Here is a 21,195-nt window from a genome sequence, read left to right as displayed (position 1 = left end):
GCAGTAGAGGCCTGGCAGAGCATCAGCAGGGATGAAACCCAGCGTTTGGTGATGTCTATGCATTCCAGACTTCAGGCTTTAATTGACTGTAAAGGATTTGCAACCAAGTATTAAAAAGTGAAAGTTTGATTTATGATTGTTAATCGGTCCCATTACTTTTGGTCCCTTAAAAAGTGGGAGGCACATATACAAACTGTTGTAATTCCTACACCGTTCACCTGATTGGGATGTAAATGCCCTCAAATTAAAGCTGAAAGTCTGCAGTTAAAGCACATCTTGTTTGTTTCATTTCAAATCCATTGTGGTGGTGTATAGAGCCAAAAGGATTAGAATTGTGTCGATGTCCCAATATTTATGGACCTGACTGTATAATCTGGATATTGTATGTGTCAAAACACCTCTTTGTGTACATAGCTCCTCAAATGGTGTCAGGTCTAAATCTTCCCGTTTAGGTATTGGTATAGATTTCAAAAAGTGTCGGAGTTGCAATGCTCTCCAACAATCCAGTCGATAGGTACCCCTAGGTTCCATCAACTCTTTCATTGCGGGTGACACTGTTGGTGTCCAAAAATGGTTTATTTGAAAGTGTCCTGTTTCCATCAGAGTTTTAAATACCTTATCTTGATACACCGGGGTAAACTGAGGATTTATCAACACTGGAAATAGAGCTGAGCACTTTCTTGTTAATTTGAATTGTTCAAATATTTTTGAGCATACCTTGATCGTATGCCCAATGAGAGGATGTTGACGCATTGGTTCTGGTAAAAGTCGAAAGCACCATGGGGCTCTTCTAAGAGGTATCTCAAATTGTGTTTGTTCTAAGTTAGGCCAAAGCTTTACTTTTGTATGTCGACACCAATCTATAAATCTTCCCAACTGGATAGCCTGATAATATTTCCGCAAATCAGGCACCGACAGTCCTCCTTCCTCCTTCTGGAGTGTAAGGATTTTTATGCTAAGTCTGGGACATTTAGCAGCCCAGATACATTTCAGCAATATAGTGTCAATTTGTTTGAAGTAGCAAAGGGGAACAGAAATTGGAAAGGTTTAAAATAAATATAGAAACTTCGGAAGGATACATATTTTGATTACATTACTTCTGCCAAACCAAGAATGTAGGCCGCCACTCCAGTTTTGTAATTGAGTCCGTACGGACTTCAAGAGTAGAGGAAAGTTGTGCCTATACAATTGGGAAAACTTAGGTGGTATATAGGCACCCAGGTATTTTAGTGCTACTTCTGTCCATTTCAGTCCAAAGCTTGATTGTAATTGTTGTAGCATTGGCTGTGTTACCCCCATGGCTTCTGATTTGTTTAAATTAATTTTGAGGTTAGACAAAGCCCCATATTTTTCAAACTCCAATATAAGGTTTGGCAGTGAAATTACGGGATTCGTGAGAGAAAACAACATATCATCTGCAAAGGCTGATATTTTATATTGAGTTTGTCCCATGTTAATCCCTGTAATATCTTGATTTAACCTTATCTTACACAGAAAGGGTTCCAATTATAAAATAAAGAGCAATGGCGATAGGGGGCACCCTTGCCTAGTCCCATTCTAAATCGGGAAATCGTCTGATAGGACACCATATGCCCTTACTCTTGCCGTGGGAGTTGAATAATTTTGATATATCCAATTAAGCATAGTTCCCCTATACCAAGGTGATGAAGTACTGCAAACATAATGTCCCACCGGACTCTATCAAATGCTTTTTCAGCATCAGTGCTAATTAGGATACTCTTCATATGTTTCTGCTGTGCTACCTGTAACAGGTTTAATACTTTTATCGTATTAAGTTTAAGATCAGTATTTAACAAGGAAATCGGTCTGTAACTTGAGCAAGATGTAGGATCTTTATCTTCTTTTGGAATAACTGTCATATGGGCTTGTACTGTCTCCTACCTGGTTGAATAAAACTATCAAAGCAGCATACAGCCACCTATTAATGTGCAAATGATGGCATCTACCATTGGTTCACCGTCTCCTTGCTTGTAACCTAGAAGTGATATGTAAGTGGCATAGATCATAGCCCATAATTCAATGTGATGGCATATGTAAAATATGTATATATTCATTATGTATGCTATCTCAGTCAGGCTATTCTTAGCCTCCAAGATTATAAGGTCCTGAAGAAATGAATTGATATGAAACGTGTCAACCTCTTGGGATGTGTTTGGCAAAGGTAATTGTATATAGTGCATATACTGTAGTTAACATTTCTTTGAAGGGATCAGGGCTCCCTCATTTTTAAAATTGTATTTAAAATTTTGTAATAATAAAAATTCTTTGTAATTCCATTTTATACACGTGTCTGTCCTCTGTTGTAACAGCAAAGTCCTATCTAATTGGGTTTTGAGGTTGTAAAAAAAGAAATGGATGTACACTATTAGTAGCCTTATTTTAAACATAAAGGTGTCAGCAGGGAGAACGGGTGGTGACTGTCACCTGCATTATGCTATAACATATGGGGTTTATTAGTGTCTTTGGGATACCAATAAAGTTAAGTAAAAAAAAAAAAAAAAAAAATTAATATAACAAAATTAAAAACACCCATGAAACTTTTAAAAGCCCCCTGCTCCTATGTACATCCCCATATGTATAGAAACATTTCAATGCGTCTGATGCGTTTGCATACACAAACAATGATTTTGCCACACATATTAGGTATTGATATACACACTGGTGTGAGAGTGATAGTTCTATGGCCATTTTTCATGGTTAACTCTAAATTGTAAAAGCCTTTTAAAGTGGTGACTATGGACAATTTTGAGTACTGTAGCATTTTACTGTTTCATTGGAGCATGTAATGTTGAGTTTTGACAAGTTTGCTGATATTTTGTAATGGACTCACCATTAGTGTCCACTGCTTAACTCTGGGATGGGTCATCCACAACATTCACATACGAACAAAACATGTCCCCAAGACCAAACCTGCGCAGAGCTCTGCACATAAACTCATGGGAGACACGGTCAAAGGCCTTTTCCTGGTCAAGATTGACCAGGGCCGCGTGCACACGGCGGCCTCGAATGTACTGGACCGTGTCCCGGACAAGCGCAAGGCTGTCCACAATCCTGCGACCAGGAATGCCACAAGTCTGATCCGGGTGGATGATCTGTCCGATGACAGATTTCAGCCTGTTGGCCAGAACCTTGGCGAGGATTTTGTAGTCCACGTTCAAGAGAGAGATGGGACACTGTCCACTACCCTACTGACATCAACTTCTACCCTACTGACACTATCCACTGCCCTAGTGACACCAACTCCTACCCTTCTGACACGGTCCACTGCTCTACCGACACATCCAGTGCTCTACTGACACTGTCCACTGCTTTACTGACATTGTCCACTGCCCTACTAACACAAACCTCTACCCTACTGACACTGTCCACTGCCCTACTGACACTGTCCACTGCCCTACTGACACCAACCTCTACCCTAAAGACACTGTCCACTGCTCTACCGACAACAACCTCTACCCTACTGACACCATCCACTGCTTTGCTGACACTGTCCACTGCTCTAATGACACTGTCCACTGCCCTATTGACACAAACCTCTACCCTACTGACACTGTCCACTGCCCTACTGACACTAACCCCTACCTTACCGACACTGATCACTGCCCTACTGACTCTGACCACTGCCCTATTGACACCAACCACTGCCCTACTGACAATGTCCACTGCTCTTCTGACACCATCCACTGCCCTATTGACACCATTCATACACCGTCCACTGTTCCGCTGACACAATCCACAATCACTTTTTAGTCTAAAACCAAAATACAAATGCTCAAATAATGCTAAATAGGATAAAAATAACACGGACATTGTAAGATTTTCCTGTTGTATTTCATTTCATAAAGTGGCTGTAACATAGTGGAAACCTGTGAAAATTAATATTTTAACCTTTAAAATGTAAGTCAGAAGTCAGCCATAATCATATTATGCTAGACAGTAAATGCCACACTTAGATGAAGTTGTTTGCCTTTTTCGACATTGAATTCATTAACATTTATTATATGTTGTTGCCAATAACAAATTTAAAGTGGACCTGTACATACTAAAATTGAAGGTCATCATTATATGGGCAGAACCAGTGTTTGTATTTTATCATTTAACTTTCAAACCATCGGAGAGCAAAACCACCCTGTATACCTAGGGCAATGGTAAGGAATGCACAGTGCTCCAAAATATCCTGCATTTGGAGAGATGGTCCCTCTTTTGCAGCCAAATCCCTCCGTTCATACTGTATTTTCTCTTCAGTTGTTCCTCTTTGTGGTCTGATGTATAGAGCCTAAACAAAAGCTCAAAGTGTGTTATAGGCAACCCAATCCTTTTTGATTTGTTATTTTAAAGCCAGTATAAGGGCTCATTTACACCAGCCCACACAGAAAAACTATCCATGCAGGCTGGAGCCTGTTCTGTATGGGCAATGGTGCCTTACATTTTTACAATGCAAATCAATTGTTTGCGCATGAACGACTATCTGTACAGACTGGATTCTGTTTTAGACGGGCAATGGGGAATGGTGCTTTACATTTTTACAACACAAGGCGCTATTTACACCCGTACAGATGGAAACTTCAGAAGACCTGTGGTTTTTAAGTGCACAAACATGCAGGTCTTTGCACATGGTATGAATGAACCCTTAAAGCTGAAGTTTTGTCATGCATATTTTTGGACTAATGTAGGTATGTAGGTGTCATGCCTGGCCGATCTCGGTGGAAGGGTGAAATCACTTCAGTAGCTGCCACTACTACAGAGATTGCAGCTAGTTTCCAGGTCCATCTGCATATTACCAACTTAAGGACCAGAGGGTTTTACCCCCTTAATGAACAGGCCATTTTTTGCAATTTGGCACTTTGTGACTTTAACTGGTAATTGCGCAGTCATGCAATGCTGTACCCAAATTAAATGTATGTCCTTTTATAACAAATAGAGCTTTCTTTTGGTGGTATTTGATCACCTCTGCAGTTTTTATTTTTTGTGATATAAATAAAAAAAGACTGGAAATTTTGAGAAAAAAATTACATTTTCTACTTTTTCTTATAATAAATATCCAAAAAACTAAATTTTTGGCATGCATTTATTACATTGGCATCTATCTATTTAGCTACATGTCTTTGATAAAAAAATAAAACATAATAAGCGTACTGTATATTTATTGGTTTAAGCAAAAGTTATAGCGTCTACAAATTATGGTGTATATACTGGAATTTACGCAGCTTTTACTTTCTTACTGCCTTATCTTATTCCTTGAAGTGCTAAAATGGCAGGGCAGTACAACCCCGCATCCAAATTACCCCATTTTAGATAGTAGACACCCCAATTTTCTGAGAGGCATGTTGAGCCCATTGAATATTTACTTTTTTGTCACAGGTGTTTGAAAAATGAAAAAAGAAATACATTTTTTTTTTCACGCATGCCACGGGTATATGTGGAATTACACCCCAAAATACATTCTGCTGCTTCTCCTGAGTATGGGGATACCTGATGTGTGAGACTTTTTGGCAGTCTAGCCACGTACAGGACCCTGAAAACCAATCACTGCCTTCAGGCTTTCTAAGTGCGTGCATTGTTGATTTTACTTCTCACTACCTATCACAGTTTTGGAGGCCATGAAATGCCAACTGGAGGGGTAGCAATGTGAGGCGAGAAATTTCTAGAAAAGAGACTCGTTGGATTTTTGACATGAAATGCTATACGCAGCATGGCTTGAATGTTGACTGGGATGTACACTGCCGGAATACATTGCGGGATCCTGGGGACAAGGTAAGTAACCTCTTCCAGGATCCATCGACTTCTCCCTGGCGGTACCCAGAGTGTGGCTCGGGGTTACCGTTAATGGCACTGAAATTCCACCCCGAGCCACACTCGGGAATACCGCCAGGGAGGTTAAAGGGATTGTAAAGTCAGAATTTTTTATTTTTTTTTACTTAATGCATTCTATGCATTAAGATAAAAAACCTTCTGTGTGCAGCAGCCCCCCCCCCCAATACTTACCTGAGCCCATCTTATCCAGTGGTGCATTGCAGGAGTGTTGCTGCCCAGGACTCCATCCCTCATTGGCTCAAGCTGCTTGCTGTGAGGGCACTCAACAGGAGGTAGGGGGCTAGGAGCCCCAAAGAGGGACCCGAGAAGAGAGGGATCCGGCCCTCCTGTGAAAAACCAACTGCACAGAGGAGGTGTGTATAACATGTTGGTTATTTTAAAAAAAACAAAAAACTAGACTTTACACCTACTTTAAAGCAGAACTAATGGCAAAAAAACGTACCTTGTTTGCAACGGTCTGATGCCCACGAGGTCCCTTACCAACATCTTCTTCCCGACTTTTTACAGAATGCCTGTCTTCAGCCATCTTGATTGGCTGGCACTGGATGACGTCACTCCTACACATGTGCAGAAGAGCTGTCATCCCAGGCAGTGTGCCAGAATAAAACTGAGCTTCACATGCACAGCTCAGTGTACATTCTACAGGGGATTGCAAACAGAAAGGTAAGTGTATTTTATGGCATGTGTCTTCTGCAATAAAGAGCCTGCTTGTCCGTAATTTTATTTTCAAATTTAGTTCTACTTTAGGCTTTGAAAATGAAAGGTAGAAGCTAAATGGTTGCCATTGTGGCTCCATTCACTTGAAAGTGACAGGGGGTATAATTCCTACCACGGTCACGAAGCAAAACATCACAGCTATGGCAGGTGTACACCTCTGGCCGTGTTTCTGCTTCTGCAGGTTACTGGCTGTTACTCTGCATTACTCTGCTTCTGCAGGTAAACGGGGTAGCAGTTGAGAGATTGTAAAAGCATGTCCCAACTGCAGGGTTTTACCTCCCTAATCACTAGTGTGATACAAGTCATATTTTAGGGACCTCCTGCAATAGGAATTTCGGGTTTTGGTGAGATACTCCCCAAGGGTTAAATACTTCTAAAGGGATGGAGACACTGTAGCTTTTCTCATTAAAATACAGAGAGTGCACTAGCTGATCATAACAAGCCAGTCTCTCCCATTCAGAATCAGTATCCAAAGACATAGTGGAAGAAGCAGCTTTTTTTCAGAGCAGAAAAAGGTAGCACTGAGCAAAGCCTGTTAAAAATCTCTGCAATGTACATTAATAGCTCAGTTGGGATCATTTTTGTTTTTCTCAACAAATGAGGAGTTACCCAATCCATTGCAGCAGGAGTGCAATCATAGCTTTAGGGTAATTGTGAGTGTAGGTCCATTTGATGTATTTTATAAATGACTCCTGCCTCCTTGCCCAGTTCCTGCTTTGATCCCCATAGTATAAATATTTGTTGACAAGGGGTACATAAACCATAATGAGCATGCACTGAACCTCTGCAAATGCCTGATTCCTAACATCTGCTTTACTACAATATGTTTACATCACAGTGCTTATGCATGTGTTCTGCTTAAATGCTTTACATACCAATTCATTATTGTCTAGATCTATTTCTTGCTGCTTGCTTTTCTGCATATATGGTAAACAAATGGGGTCATACCCTGCTTGTAAATTCTGTATCTGGTGTATTGTAGTAGGAATATTTATCTATGTTTTTTTTTAAATTGTATTTGCTATTGTTGTTTTACTCATATTCATATTGTTCATTTTGCTATGTATTAGTTAAAGTGATTATAAACGATCACCTTGTAAAACAACCCATTCAATTTAACCACTTGCTTACTGGGCACATATATCCCCCGTTCCTGCCCAGGCCAATTTTCAGCTTTCAACGCTGTCACACTTTGAATGACAATTGCGCTTTCATGCAACACTGTACCCATATGACATTTTTATCATTTTTTTATACTAATAGAGCTTTATTTTGGTGGTATTTACCCACTTGCCGACCGCCCGCTGCAGATATACTGCTGCAGGCTGGCTCAGCTGCCCGAACCGCCGTCCTGGTACGGCGGTCATGTGCGGGGCTGGGGGGGGGGGGGCACATGCGCTCCCCCGCTGTCATTGCAATGTTCTGATTCAGTTCAGAACTGATCAGTCATCAGGTCCATGCCAATGATTTTTGGCCTGAACCTATTGATTGGTTCTGACCAATGGCAGAACATCCTTTGCCCATGTAATGTAAACACAGGCACAGGATATGATATAATCTCCTCTCCTGGAGTCCTTTTCGATTCCAGCGTATGAGAAAGAATATCTATTGAGAGTACAGAAGCAGCACACTGACACCAGTACACATAGGCACACATTTAACCCCCCTTATCACCCCCTAAGCAACCCTTTCACTCCCTGTCACAGTGTACACTATATACAGTACAGATACAATTTACTGATCACTGTATTAGTGTCACTTGTGACTTCAGATAGTGTGAGAGGCAGTAAGTGGTAGCCCAAATAGGTTTAGGGTCCACGCCATATATCCCCCAATAAAGATTTAACCCCCTGATCACCCCCTGTTAACCCTTTCACAGTGTACACTAATTACGGTATACAGACAATTTACTGATCACTGTATTAATGTCACTTGTGAGTTCAGTTAGTTTGAGAGGCAGTTAGTGGTAGTTAGAAGCAGTCCCAGATAGGTTTAGGGTCCCCGCCATGTATCCCCTAAAAAAGATTTAACCCCCTGATCACTCCCAGTTAACCCCTTCATTGCCCTGTCACAGTGTCTCAATTATAAAATACAGATTTTTTTTCTGATGACTGTATTAGTGTCACAGGTGACATCAGTTAGTTGGCGTCAATTCAGGACAGCGTCAGATTGCTTGCCACATATTTAGTAATACATTTTAACCCTTTGAAGGCCAGTAACACACTAAACACCTCCATTACTGGTATAGTGTCTGAACGGATCAATATCTTTGATCAGATCAGAACTATACTAGCGTCCCTAATATTTTAGTGTTCCCAAAATGCAGCGTTAGCAAGATCAGCCCCGACACCTGCCAGCACCTGCGTTTAGCCCCTCCGCCCCCCCCCCCCCAGGGAAGTGCAGAGTCAGCAGATTATTGTCACTTCCAATACACAGCACACTAAACCGCAGTATTAGAGTCAGGCCTGATCTCTGTTAGCACTAGCGGTTACATTTTTTGGTAGTGGTTCGAAAAGTCCTTGACAGTCAGGTGCTTTTTTTACCTATGTGTCACACTAGGTACCTATAAATGTATTGGCCAAAATGTCCAAACAGAGGTACACTAGTGAAGAGGCCTACATAATGCTCACCATGACAGATGAGGGCGATGGGGAAGCCTTACTGACAGAATCAGGCTCAGTATACGAACCTGTAGAGAGCAGCGGCACCCTGACAGATAGCTCTGATGACGGATTAGTGGTCCCTGCTAAGGTCAGGCGTACCCGACCCCGTTCTTCTGTTGCTGAGGTGCAACAACCGCAGGGTTCTCTTATGCAGCAGAGTGCCGGTACTAGTGCCGCTCAACCTTCAGGTGAACTGGCAAGCACCAGCGGGCTAGTACATCCTGGTCATAGTCAAACCAACACTGCAGTAACACTAGGTGACGTGGCAAGTCCCATACAGTAATTCAGTTCATGCTGATGCGGTGGCTAGCACAAGTAGTGTCCTGCAGCCACCAAGAATTCGAAGACAGGCCCGTAGAGCCCATAGTGTCCTTTCTGATGCACTTGCAAATCCTGATTGGGAGCCCACCACTTCTGCAGTGCCTGTACTTCCCCCATTCACTGACCAACCTGGAATTCAGGTGGAAACAGACAATTTTACTTTTCTTGATTTTTATGAGCTGTTTTTCATGGAAGATCTATACAGATCTATTGTGGACCAAAGCAAATTATATGCCGATCAATTAATCGCCGCAAATCCGCATTTGACCCTTGCCAGAGAATTTGCATGGAATTATATCACAGTTTCCAAACTTAAAACTTTCCTAGGCCCATCCCTCCTCATGGGCATTAGTAAATAGAGTGAGTTGCGGTCATATTGGTTCACTGACACAATTCACTATACGCCTGTGTTCTCTGCTGCCATGGCCAGGACTAGATATGCACAAATCTTGCTGTTCATGCACCTCAGTGACAATGAACTCTGTTATCCCTGGGGGTGACCCTGGATACGACCAGCTCCACAAAATTCGGTCCTCGTAAACCACTTCAACCAGATGTTTGCAGCCGTGTTTACACCCCAACAAGCTGTCTGCATTGAGTCCCTGATTACATTTTTTTGGCCGCCTTGCTTTCAAACAGTTTCTCCCCAGCAAGCGTGCCAGATATGGGGTCAAGATGTATAAGTTCTGTGACAGGGAAACAGGCTATACATGTAGTTTACGGGTTTATGAGGGAAAACATAGCAATGTGGAGCCTCCCAACTGCCCAGACTACATGGGTAGCAGTGGCAAGATTGTTTGGGACTTGGTGTCACCCTTATTCGGAAAGGGGTACCATTTATACGTGGACAACTTCAATACAAGCCTGTCACTTTTTAGACACCTTTTTGATATTGGAATTGGTGCATGTGGGACTGTGTGACCTATTTTTGTCCCTCTTGTCCTGACCAACCTGGTCTCTGCAGATTATTAGTATAGGGTACAGCATGGCACAGTCTAGGGCATACCTTTTCACACAGGGTCTCGAAAGATGTTGGCTATTGCATTTTGAGAGACCCTAGCTTTGAACAATTTTTTTACAGTTACAAAAAAAGTGTAACAAAAAAGTTACAAAAAAAAATAAATAAAAAAGCTTAAAAAAATATAAAAGACAAAAACAGTTAATTTTCTGTTCTTACTCTACTTTTCTACTCTTTCTACTTTTACTGTACTTTATAATATACTATTCTACTGTCTTATTGTTAACCATTGTTTGCTTTGCAGGTACGCCCATCAGCTGCAGCACTGATTTGTTTACTCTGACCCCCCCCCCCTCCCGCTCCCTTCCACGGTTTTCTCTGGCTCTCCTATCCCACCAGGTGACCTGAGACTGCAGCCGGTGGATCCGCCAGCTGACCATAGAGCTGATTGGAGACCAGAATGGCTCCAATCATCTCTATGGCCTAAGATACTGGAAGCTACGAACATTTCATGACTTGGGTTTCGCCAGATATAAACAGTGTCATTGGGAAATGGGGAAAGCATATTATCACACCAATCTTGGTGTGGTCAGATGCTTTAGGGGCAGAGGAGAGATCTAGAGTCCAATAGACCCCAATTTTTTGGAAAAAGAGTACCTGTCACTACTTATTGCTATCATAGGGGATATATAAATTCCCTGTGATAACATTAAAAAGGATAAAAAAAAATTTAAAGGAAGGTGTCAAAACAAAATAAAAAAGCAAAATAAGTAATAAAAAAAATGTAGGCACCCCTGTCTCCCGGGGGTTGCGCACAAAGGTGAACGAAAGCATCGGTCTGATGTCATAGGTAAACAGCAATTACGCCATACATGTGAGGTATCGCCGCAAATGTAAGATCGAGGGCAGTAATTCTTGCAGTAGACCTCCTCTGCAAATCTAAAGTGGTAACCTGTAACGGCTTGTAAAGGCTTTTCAAAATGTATGCAGTTTATTGCCACTGCACGGGTGTTCGCAATTTTGAAGCATGTCATGTTTGGTATCTAACCACCAAATTTACCACCAAAAGAAAGCCCAATTTGTCCTGAAAGAAAATAATGCTGTATAATCCACCTGGGTGCATAAAGTAGTTGTGACGATATGTACAGTTTTAGTAACATGTCAAAGTTTCAAGATTGTGCTTAGGCATTTAGATTTCTTTTATGCGTATTATTATTCTTTTATGCGCAAATCTGCATGTAATACGCATACAAATACTGACAGACAATGCAGATTTCAGTTTTTTTTTTTTTTTCTTTTTACTCATCTATTCACAGTGCTTGTTTACAGGCAAGTATGTACAGGAACATTGATAAGAATGGTCTGCATTTTCATCAGTAAAAAAATGCCTGTATGCCTGAAAACACTGTGTTTTTAGGCAGCAGTGTGCAAGATGCCTAAGAAGTGGCATGCACAGCTTGTCCAGTGGAAGTCAGTTGACAGTCAGAGGTCAGAGAGTCCTGCGGAGATGACTGAGACTTGGTTTTCTGTATTCAGCTCTGATTATTGATAGTTGATGCATACCTAGAGAGCTCAACATCAGTTACTGAGGATAATTCTCAGTTGTTCTCTCTCTCGGGTCACTTTTAGGGTCACCATACATGTTTCAAACTGCCCATCCAATCTTTATACAATTAAGATTTAGATTTACCAAATCTATGTTATATGAAGACCTGCTTAATCTATCCAATCAATTTGTATTAAATTTTGCACTACATAGTTGGAAGTTGGAAGATCTAACCAAAATGCACAATCATTATTATTATACAGGATTTATATATAACGCCAACAGTTTGCGCAGCGCTTTACAATGTGAAGGAAGACAATACAGTTACAATACAGTTCAAAACAGGAGGAACTAGAGGGCCCTGCTCGTTAGAGCTTACAATCTAGAAGGGAGAATCATTTTGTATTGTTTGTGGTTACCGGTATCTTTAGACAGACGGTCATTGGTGAGAATATAGAGACTGTAGATGATAGAAATCTCAGCCAAAGAGACTATAGTTACTGGGCAACTATCAAGCCTGAGTGGTCTAAACGAGATCCTGCCAGGCTACTTAGTAACCAGCAAATATAGAAACAACAAACACATCCTGAGTATATAATATACAGTAAAGCATAAAAATTGGTCAGTAGGAGAAAAATGCCTGGCATTGTAGGTGAGTGAAAAGAAAGAAATGTCATGATGTTCAGGTGAGGAATAATAACTTTACAATCCACGGGAGTGAAATGCAGAGTTCAGGGGTCAGGAGTAAGCAACACAGAGTGTAGAGGCTAGGACTGAATAAAGCAGAGGGCAAGGGCCAGGGCTAATCAACACTGAGTGCAGGTGTTAGTAGTATACAGGGAGTGCAGAATTATTAGGCAAATTAGTATTTTGACCACATCATCCTCTTTATGCATGTTGTCTTACTCCAAGCTGTATAGGCTCGAAAGCCTACTACCAATTAAGCATATTAGGTGATGTGCATCTCTGTAATGAGAAGGGGTGTGGTCTAATGACATCAACACCCTATATCAGGTGTGCATAATTATTAGGCAACTTCCTTTCCTTGGGCAAAATGGGTCAAAAGAAGGACTTGACAGGCTCAGAAAAGTCAAAAATAGTGAGATATCTTGCAGAGGGATGCAGCACTCTTAAAATTGCAAAGCTTCTGAAGCGTGATCATCGAACAATCAAGCATTTCATTCAAAATAGTCAACAGTGTCGCAAGAAGCGTGTGGAAAAACCAAGGCGCAAAATAACAGCCCATGAACTGAGAAAAGTCAAGCGTGCAGCTGCCAAGATGCCACCAGTTTGGCCATATTTCAGACGTCACTGGAGTGCCCAAAAGCACAAGGTGTGCAATACTCAGAGACATGGCCAAGGTAAGAAAGGCTGAAAGACGACCACCACTGAACAAGACACACAAGCTGAAACGTCAAGACTGGGCCAAGAAATATCTCAAGACTGATTTTTCAAAGGTTTTATGGACTGATGAAATGAGAGTGAGTCTTGATGGGCCAGATGGATGGGCCCGTGGCTGGATTGGTAAAGGGCAGAGAGCTCCAGTCAGACTCAGACGCCAGCAAGGTGGAGGTCTGGGAGGCTGTGGTTGCTGCTGCACGCAATGTTGATGGTGAACAGATCAAAACACTGACAGAATCCATGGATGGCAGGCTTTTGAGTGTCCTTGCAAAGAAAGGTGGCTATATTGGTCACTGATTTGTTTTTGTTTTGTTTTTGAATGTCAGAAATGTATATTTGTGAATGTTGAGATGTTATATTGGTTTCACTGGTAAAAATAAATAATTGAAATGGGTATACTGTATATTTGATTTTTGTTAAGTTGCCTAATAATTATGCACAGTAATAGTCACCTGCACACACAGATATCCCCCTAAAATAGCTAAAACTAAAAACAAACTAAAAACTACTTCCAAAAATAGTCAGCTTTGATATTAATGAGTTTTTTGGGTTCATTGAGAACATGGTTGTTGTTCAATAATAAAATTAATCCTCAAAAATACAAATTTGCCTAATAATTCTGCACTCCCTGTATAGGGCAGAGTGCAAGGGCATTAGTATGTAGAGCATTGTAATGGAGTCATTAGTAGATAGGACAGAGTACAGGTGTCCATGGTTTGTAGGTCAGAGTACTGATAAGGTGTGTGTTGCTTTCGCAAAAAACTAGAGGACTGCAAAACTCTTATTAGTTGGCCACTAGTTGTTTAGACCAGTTTTTCTCAACCATTTTCAATCATGGCACCCTTTAAAAATGATGGACAATCTCGAGGAACCCTTTAAAAATTATGGACAGTTCCAGGGCACCCCATTCTAAAATGTAAAAAAACTATTGTAATAGTTTTACATAATGCAACATCCACACAAGTAGGACACCCAGAGATAGAGGGGATTTATTCTTCCAAAGCTAATACACTTTTGCAAACTGGTACTGACTAGCATTCCAATGTTTCTCTTCTCCCTGAGTTTTTCTCCATTACTCTGCTAACACTGATGGAGAGGGGCAAGAGAGGGGGATACAAGGATGCTGTGCAGGCGACTGACATCCCCCATATCAACTGATGATGCCATTGGTCATTAGAAAGCTGGTAGCTAGAAGGTTATAATGGTGCACAATGAAAACCTGTGGTTTTGTGTAACTAAAAGGCAGCCTTCCACCACATGCCAGCTTGTATACAATTTTCGGGCAATTTGTAGGCATTTGGCCAAGGCACCCTTAAAGAAACCCCAAGGCACCCCAGGGTGCCCTGGCACCCTGGTTGAAAAAGGCTGGTTTAGACTACTTGTTTCTTCTACTGTACACTGACATGCCAACAGGGTTACAAGGAAGTTCTAACTTAAATAATCTGAGTTATTGTTTTTTTCTGATAAATATTTTTTCTAATTCGGAAGTGTCCAATATGAGTCCTCATTGAAGATATACGTCAAATTACATAATCATCAAATTTATCTGGATATAATATTTTGCTATTGTTTTGGATGGCAGCTAGATACTGTAGACAGCTCAAACATGTCCCTTTTGCACTCATTCATTCATTGTAATGCAATGTGATGCCACTGGGCTGAACATACTACCCAGTACAGCTGCTGTGGTATGCAGGAGTGTGCCAAGCTGTGATTTTTCTTACATCTGACTGCAGATTACCAGCAGGTGCAATATGACACTCAAAGCCTCCAGCTTCCAGAAAACACACTGCTGGGCTGGAAATGGAACCATGCCTTCTAAGCCAAAGGCCAATTCTAAGATTTCTCTTTAAACTCTGCCCAACTGGCATCAAGGAGTGTCGAAAGATTACACAGAATGCAAATATTTAAATGATCTGAGAATGACAGAAAGTATTTTTTTTCAGCTTGGCTTTCTATTCCTGAATTGTACGTAAATGATGTGCTGCTTACATTACCGGCTCACAAATGACACACTTTTTTAAGTTTTACTTATTGCATTAAAAATGTTATCCTAACTGCAGCCAAATGGTTTTCTTTAGCTGTGGATAGAGTTGAAGTTGCTGCCAAATTTTTATGTCTGTCTATAATTCTATAAAGGATATTTTCCCTTACTTTCTGCCCTTATGACACCTATATAAGAAAATGGAGACAAATTTTCACTAGAACAGGAAGGTACAAATATCAATGAAAAAATTTCTAACTTCTAACTTATTTTTCTATTTTTCCCTTTTGGAGAGATTTCCCACTACATCCTGTCCTGACAGAAAGGGGGTGGAAATCTCCCCAAAAAGGACAGCTGCAATCCTTCATACTAAATCTTAAAGTGTAAGTCCAGGCAAAAACTAACTACTGCTAAACCTGCTCTCTGCCCCATTCTAACCCTCATCCATCTAACCCTGTAAAGCAACCTCTTCTGCAGCCGATGGTCTCCAGCGACGGAAGCTGTGTGCGGGAGAGGACCAACAACGGCTGTCAAACGCCTGGGAAGTGACGTCACCTGAAGAGTTACTATGGGGCTTCCGTCGTCGGCTGCCTCTCCTGCACCCGCCTCCACACTGAAGCTGCCGCTGACAGCTGATGCTGGGAACAGACTGGATCGGCTGCAAAAAAGGGAAGTATAGCGAATTTTGCTTTCCAGTTTTAGATAGATAAGGTTTAGAATGTGGCAGAGAGCAGGTTTAGTGTTAAGTTTTGCCTGGACTTCTACTTTAACCACTTCCGGACTGCCCACCGCAGTTTTACGTCTGTACTTTGACATTAAATACCGGTGTTATGGCAACAGATAGCTGCCATAACCCTGAAGTTTTCATACAGGGCGGGCAATCCTCTTTCACATAAAAGTGGCCGCCTCGGAATCACTTTTATGGGCGGCGGGAGATGTGCCCCCCGGTCGTTTTCGCTGCTTACCGGAGCTGTTGGTAGAGGGGAAAACAATCCGGTCCATCCATGTCCCAGGCAGAAAGCCAAGTGACTGTATGGCCTTGGAGGACCGGAGAGATGTCATGCGTCGCTTCCTCCCAACGGCCTTAAAGGGCCCATTTTTTTAATTTCTGAAAAAAAGCCATCTTTTTTTTTTTTTGCTTTTAAGGGTAGATGTGAGATCTGAGGTCTTTTTGACCTCAGATCGCACATTTCTATTACAAGGGATGTTTACATTCCTTGTAATAGGAAAAAAGTGATCAAAAAAATGTTTATTAAAGGGACAGTAAAAAAAACAAAAATTAAAAGGTAAAATAAATAAGAAATGTTTTTTTTTAAAGTGCCCTGTCCCTCTGAGCTCACGCGCAGAAGCGCCCACATATGTAAACGGTGTTCAAACCACACAAGTAAGGTATCGCCACAATCGTTGGTGTGAGAGCAATAATTCTAGCCTTCGATCTCCTCTGTAATGCTAAACTGATAACCTGCACAAATTTATAAAGCATTGCCTATGGAGATTTTTAAGTACCAATGTTTGTTGTCATTCCACGAGCGTGCGCAATTTAGAAGCATGACTTGTCGGGTATCTATTTAATCGGCGTAACATTATCTTTCACACTATAAAAAAATTAAGCTAATTTTAATGTTTTTTTTTATTTTTTAATTCAAAAAAGTGTATTTTTTCCCAAAAAATTGCGTTTGTGAGACCGCTGAGCAAATACGGTGTGACATAAAGTATTTCAAGGATTTATATTTTATTCTCTAGGGTCTCTGTTAAAAAAATATATATATATAATGTTTGGGGGTTCAAAGTAATTTTCTAGCAAAAAAATATTGATTTTAACTTGTAAGCAACAAGTGTCAGAAATAGGCACAGTTCTTAAGTGGTTAACCTCTATCAAAAGCAACTTCTAACTTTAACCTTTAAGGCAACTGTTGAGAATGAGGAAGCCCTGAGTGATAAGGAAAATGTTACTCATAATGGAGATTAGGTCAGTTTAAAAACTGCTTGCATATCGCTAAAAAATGTAAAATATCTGTTTTCTAGGTTGGCCCCTTTTTTAAATCACTTGCCGACCACTCTATAGCAGTTTTACTGCTACAGGCCTGCCCTGCCGCTGTGCCCAGGATCATGTATATACGGGATCCTGCACTTCCGGGTAGGAGGCACGGAGCACCTAGGCACACTCACATAGGAGTACATTGATATTTTGGAGGAATTTCAGACAATGTAAGCGTACTGCTTAGGCTCAATTAAAGTGGTAATAAACCCAAAACCAAAAATTTATGATATTGCAGCTTAGCAATCATTAGATGTAGTGGCGGCATTAGTTTTCTTTTGTCTTTTTTTCTCCCTGTATTCACCTGGTAATCTGGCCAACAACACATCCTCTGTATAAGTGGGACACCACTCTGGATGAATGACCATAGAAGGCACAGCAGACAGCAGCATTGTCAGTCTGGGGGGTTGTTAGATGTATTAGCAAATTTAAACACAATAAATAATTGAAGCCAAACTCCATCTGACACTTTATAATCAGTTACAGCAAACAGTTGATTTTCCCTTTATGATAAAGGTATTACACAAATAAATAAAAGCTGATATTTTTAACCACTTCAGCCCCGGAAGGTTTTACCCCCTTAATGACCAACCTATTTTTTTGCAAATAGGCACTGCGTTACTTTAACAAAAAACTGCACCGTCGTGCAACACTATACTCAAATACAATTTATGTTCTTTTTTTCCCACAAATAGAGCTTTCTTTTGGTGGTATTTGATCACCTCTGCGGTCTTTAGATTTTGCGCTATAAACAAAAAAAATTAGCAACAATTTTGAAAAAAACACCATATTTTTTACTTTCTGCTATAAAACATTCCCAACTATAAAATTAAAAAATCATAAAATGTATCAGTTTAGGCCAATTTGTATTCTGCTACATATTTTTGGTAAAATAAATCCCAAAAAGCGTATTTTAATTGATCTGCGCAAAGGTTATAGCGTTTACAAACTACGGGATCGATTTTTGGACTTTTTTTTTTTTTTCTTAGTAAGGGTCCTTTCACATGGAGCGGACCGTTTTTTGATCCGCTCCGGCACTTTTTTTTTTTTTTTACGGACACGGATGACACTCTATCCGTTTGCGGATGATAAACGGAGATAATGCATGTCTATGGGTCAGTGGATCATCCGTTTTTGCGTCCGTTCCGTTTTTTTAAACGGAAGAAAAATAGGGTTCTGTTCCGTTCCAAAAAACGGAACTGATAGGAAAGGACGCAAATCGGATGTCAGCGGATGGTCATCTGCTGGCATCCACAATCCCATTGACATGCATTATGTCCGTTTTTCATCCGCAAAAAAATGGGATGAAAAACGGACATACGGATTGCCCATGTAAAAGGACCCTAATAGTGGCGATCAGCGATTTTTAGCTGAACTGTGGCATTGCGCCGGACAGATTGGACCCCTAACTGGCATTTTTTACACTTTTTGGGGACCAGTGACATTAATAAAGTAATCAGTGCTAAATAATATGCACTGCTACTGTATAAATGACAATGGCAGAGAAGGGGTTAACACTGGGGGGTGATCAAAGGGGTTAATGTATGCCTAACATTGCTTACTGACCGTAGGGGGGATGGGCTCTGTGACAGGCACAGAGAGATCGGGGTTTCAGCTTAGCTGAAACTCCTGATCTCTCTCTGCCTGTGTGACAGAAAACTTGCCTGCTTTGTTTACATAAGCAGGCAGGTCTTCTGTCAGTTTCTCTGATGATCACAAGAGGCCAGCAGCACGCGCCCCCGAGACCGCATGCACAAAATCACGTAGATATACGTGATTTTGCCCAGCCAAACCGCCCTGCCGCAGTATATCTGCGGTGGACAGTCAGCAACTGGTTAAGCATCCCTGCCAGTGTTTAACGTTTTGTCTCATGTCAAATGGTACATTCTGCTGAGGAGCTTGAGCTTTTGAAAAACAACAGACTTACTGGCTGGATCACCAGATGAAAATAGAAGAAAGAAAGCCTAAAAAAAGAATTTGAATGCAGCCATCACATGTAAGAACTGGTAAGCTGCAATATAATAAATGTTTGCTTTTGGGTGTAATACTGCTTTAACATTTCTAGATATCTCCAGCAATAACAGAAATTCTTCACTTTTTTACTTCAGTTCCACTTTAAAATGTACATATAAAATATGCACTTCTTTTTATCCACATTTTTTCGATACATATCACGCTACTTATATCATTATTTTAGGATATACACAGAAATTCCTTAAGCCCCGGAAGATTTTACCCCCTTCCTGACCAAGGCCTATTTTGCGATTCGGCACTGCGTGACTTAAATAGACAATTGCGCGGTCGTGCGACGCTGTACCTAAACGAATTTGACGTCCTTTTTTTCCCACAAACAGAGCTTTCTTTTGGTGGTATTTGATCACCTGTGCGATTTTTTGATCATGCGCTATAAACAAAAAAATAGCGTCAATTTTGCAAAAATAACAATATTTTTCACATTTTTTTATATGAAATTCCCCCCCAAAAAAATTTAAAAATCTAAATGTTTTAACATTTTCAGTCAATTTGTTTTATGCTACATATGTTTGGTAAAAAAAATGGCAAAAAGCGTATTTTGATTGGTTTGCGCAAAAGTTATCGCGTTTACTAACAAAGGGAAAGATTTTTGTAATTTTTGTTGTTTTTTTTTTAACGCGTAATGGTGGCGATCTGCAATTTTTTTTGCGGTACTGCGACATTGCGGCGGACAGATCGGACCCTTGACTGACATTTTTGACACTTTTGGGGTTACCAGTGACATTACTACAGTAATCAGTGCTATAAATATGCACTGTTACTGTAAACTTACACTGGCAGTGAAGGGGTTAACTTTATTTGAGAGGGAGGGGTTATGTGTGTCCCTAGGGGCGTGATTCTAACTGTGATTGGCTGTGGCTTGAGGTGTAGGAACAGTGATCAACGGTCCTACATAGTAGAACCGTATGATCACTATTTTTACACAGGGGAGAATGACAGGCGGCTTGTTTACATTAGCCTCCTGCCTTTCTCCCTCTCCACCGACGATCACGAGTGACCGGCGGACGATCGGGTCCGCCGGTCACACGCGCGGGGGGGGGGGTCCGTGACCACGTGGGAGCGCGCCTCCGGCGGCGCGCGCTCGCTCCCTAGACCCTCCCAGGCTAGCGATGTAGACCTACGTCGCTTTGCCTGTGAGGGGCTGACTGCCGCAGTAAATATACTGTGAGCAGTCGGCAAGCGGTTAAATACAGCTACATTTTATTAGTCTTTGATTGTGTTGACAACATTGAATTATTAACGTAATTGTAAATATACTACAGCTTTGTATTTATTTCCAACAAATGTTTCAATTTCCTTTTTTTAGGTTACCGATAACGTTTCTTTAGGCTGGAAATGCAATTGTAATGTGGACACCTGCCAAGTAAGAACTGGACCATCAAGTTGCTAAGCTTAGGTCTGCAGCAGCTGTTGGATGATAATGACTTTCAGTATGTCTTGGCCTAAGCTGGAATTTAACCCTGTGGCTCTTAGTTCACAGAGGCCCATGTATCTGTCTATATCTGTCAGTCTTTGATGTAATTCAGACCTACTCTGCATGTTCACGACTGCTGAATTGCTGCTACTGCAAACCTCATGTCTGCTAAAAGTGGCAGCTCTCTAACCACATTGTGTAATTAGGGGGCTTTCCTATAAGATAATTGAGAGGTCTGTACTTACCACGCGTTTTCCAACAATACCCATTCATATACAGTATGT

Source organism: Pelophylax lessonae, assembly GCF_965119305.1.
Source record: "Pelophylax lessonae genome assembly, chromosome: 3".
In the NCBI taxonomy this organism is placed as follows: domain Eukaryota; kingdom Metazoa; phylum Chordata; class Amphibia; order Anura; family Ranidae; genus Pelophylax; species Pelophylax lessonae.
Note: the sequence above shows the minus strand (reverse complement) of the source record.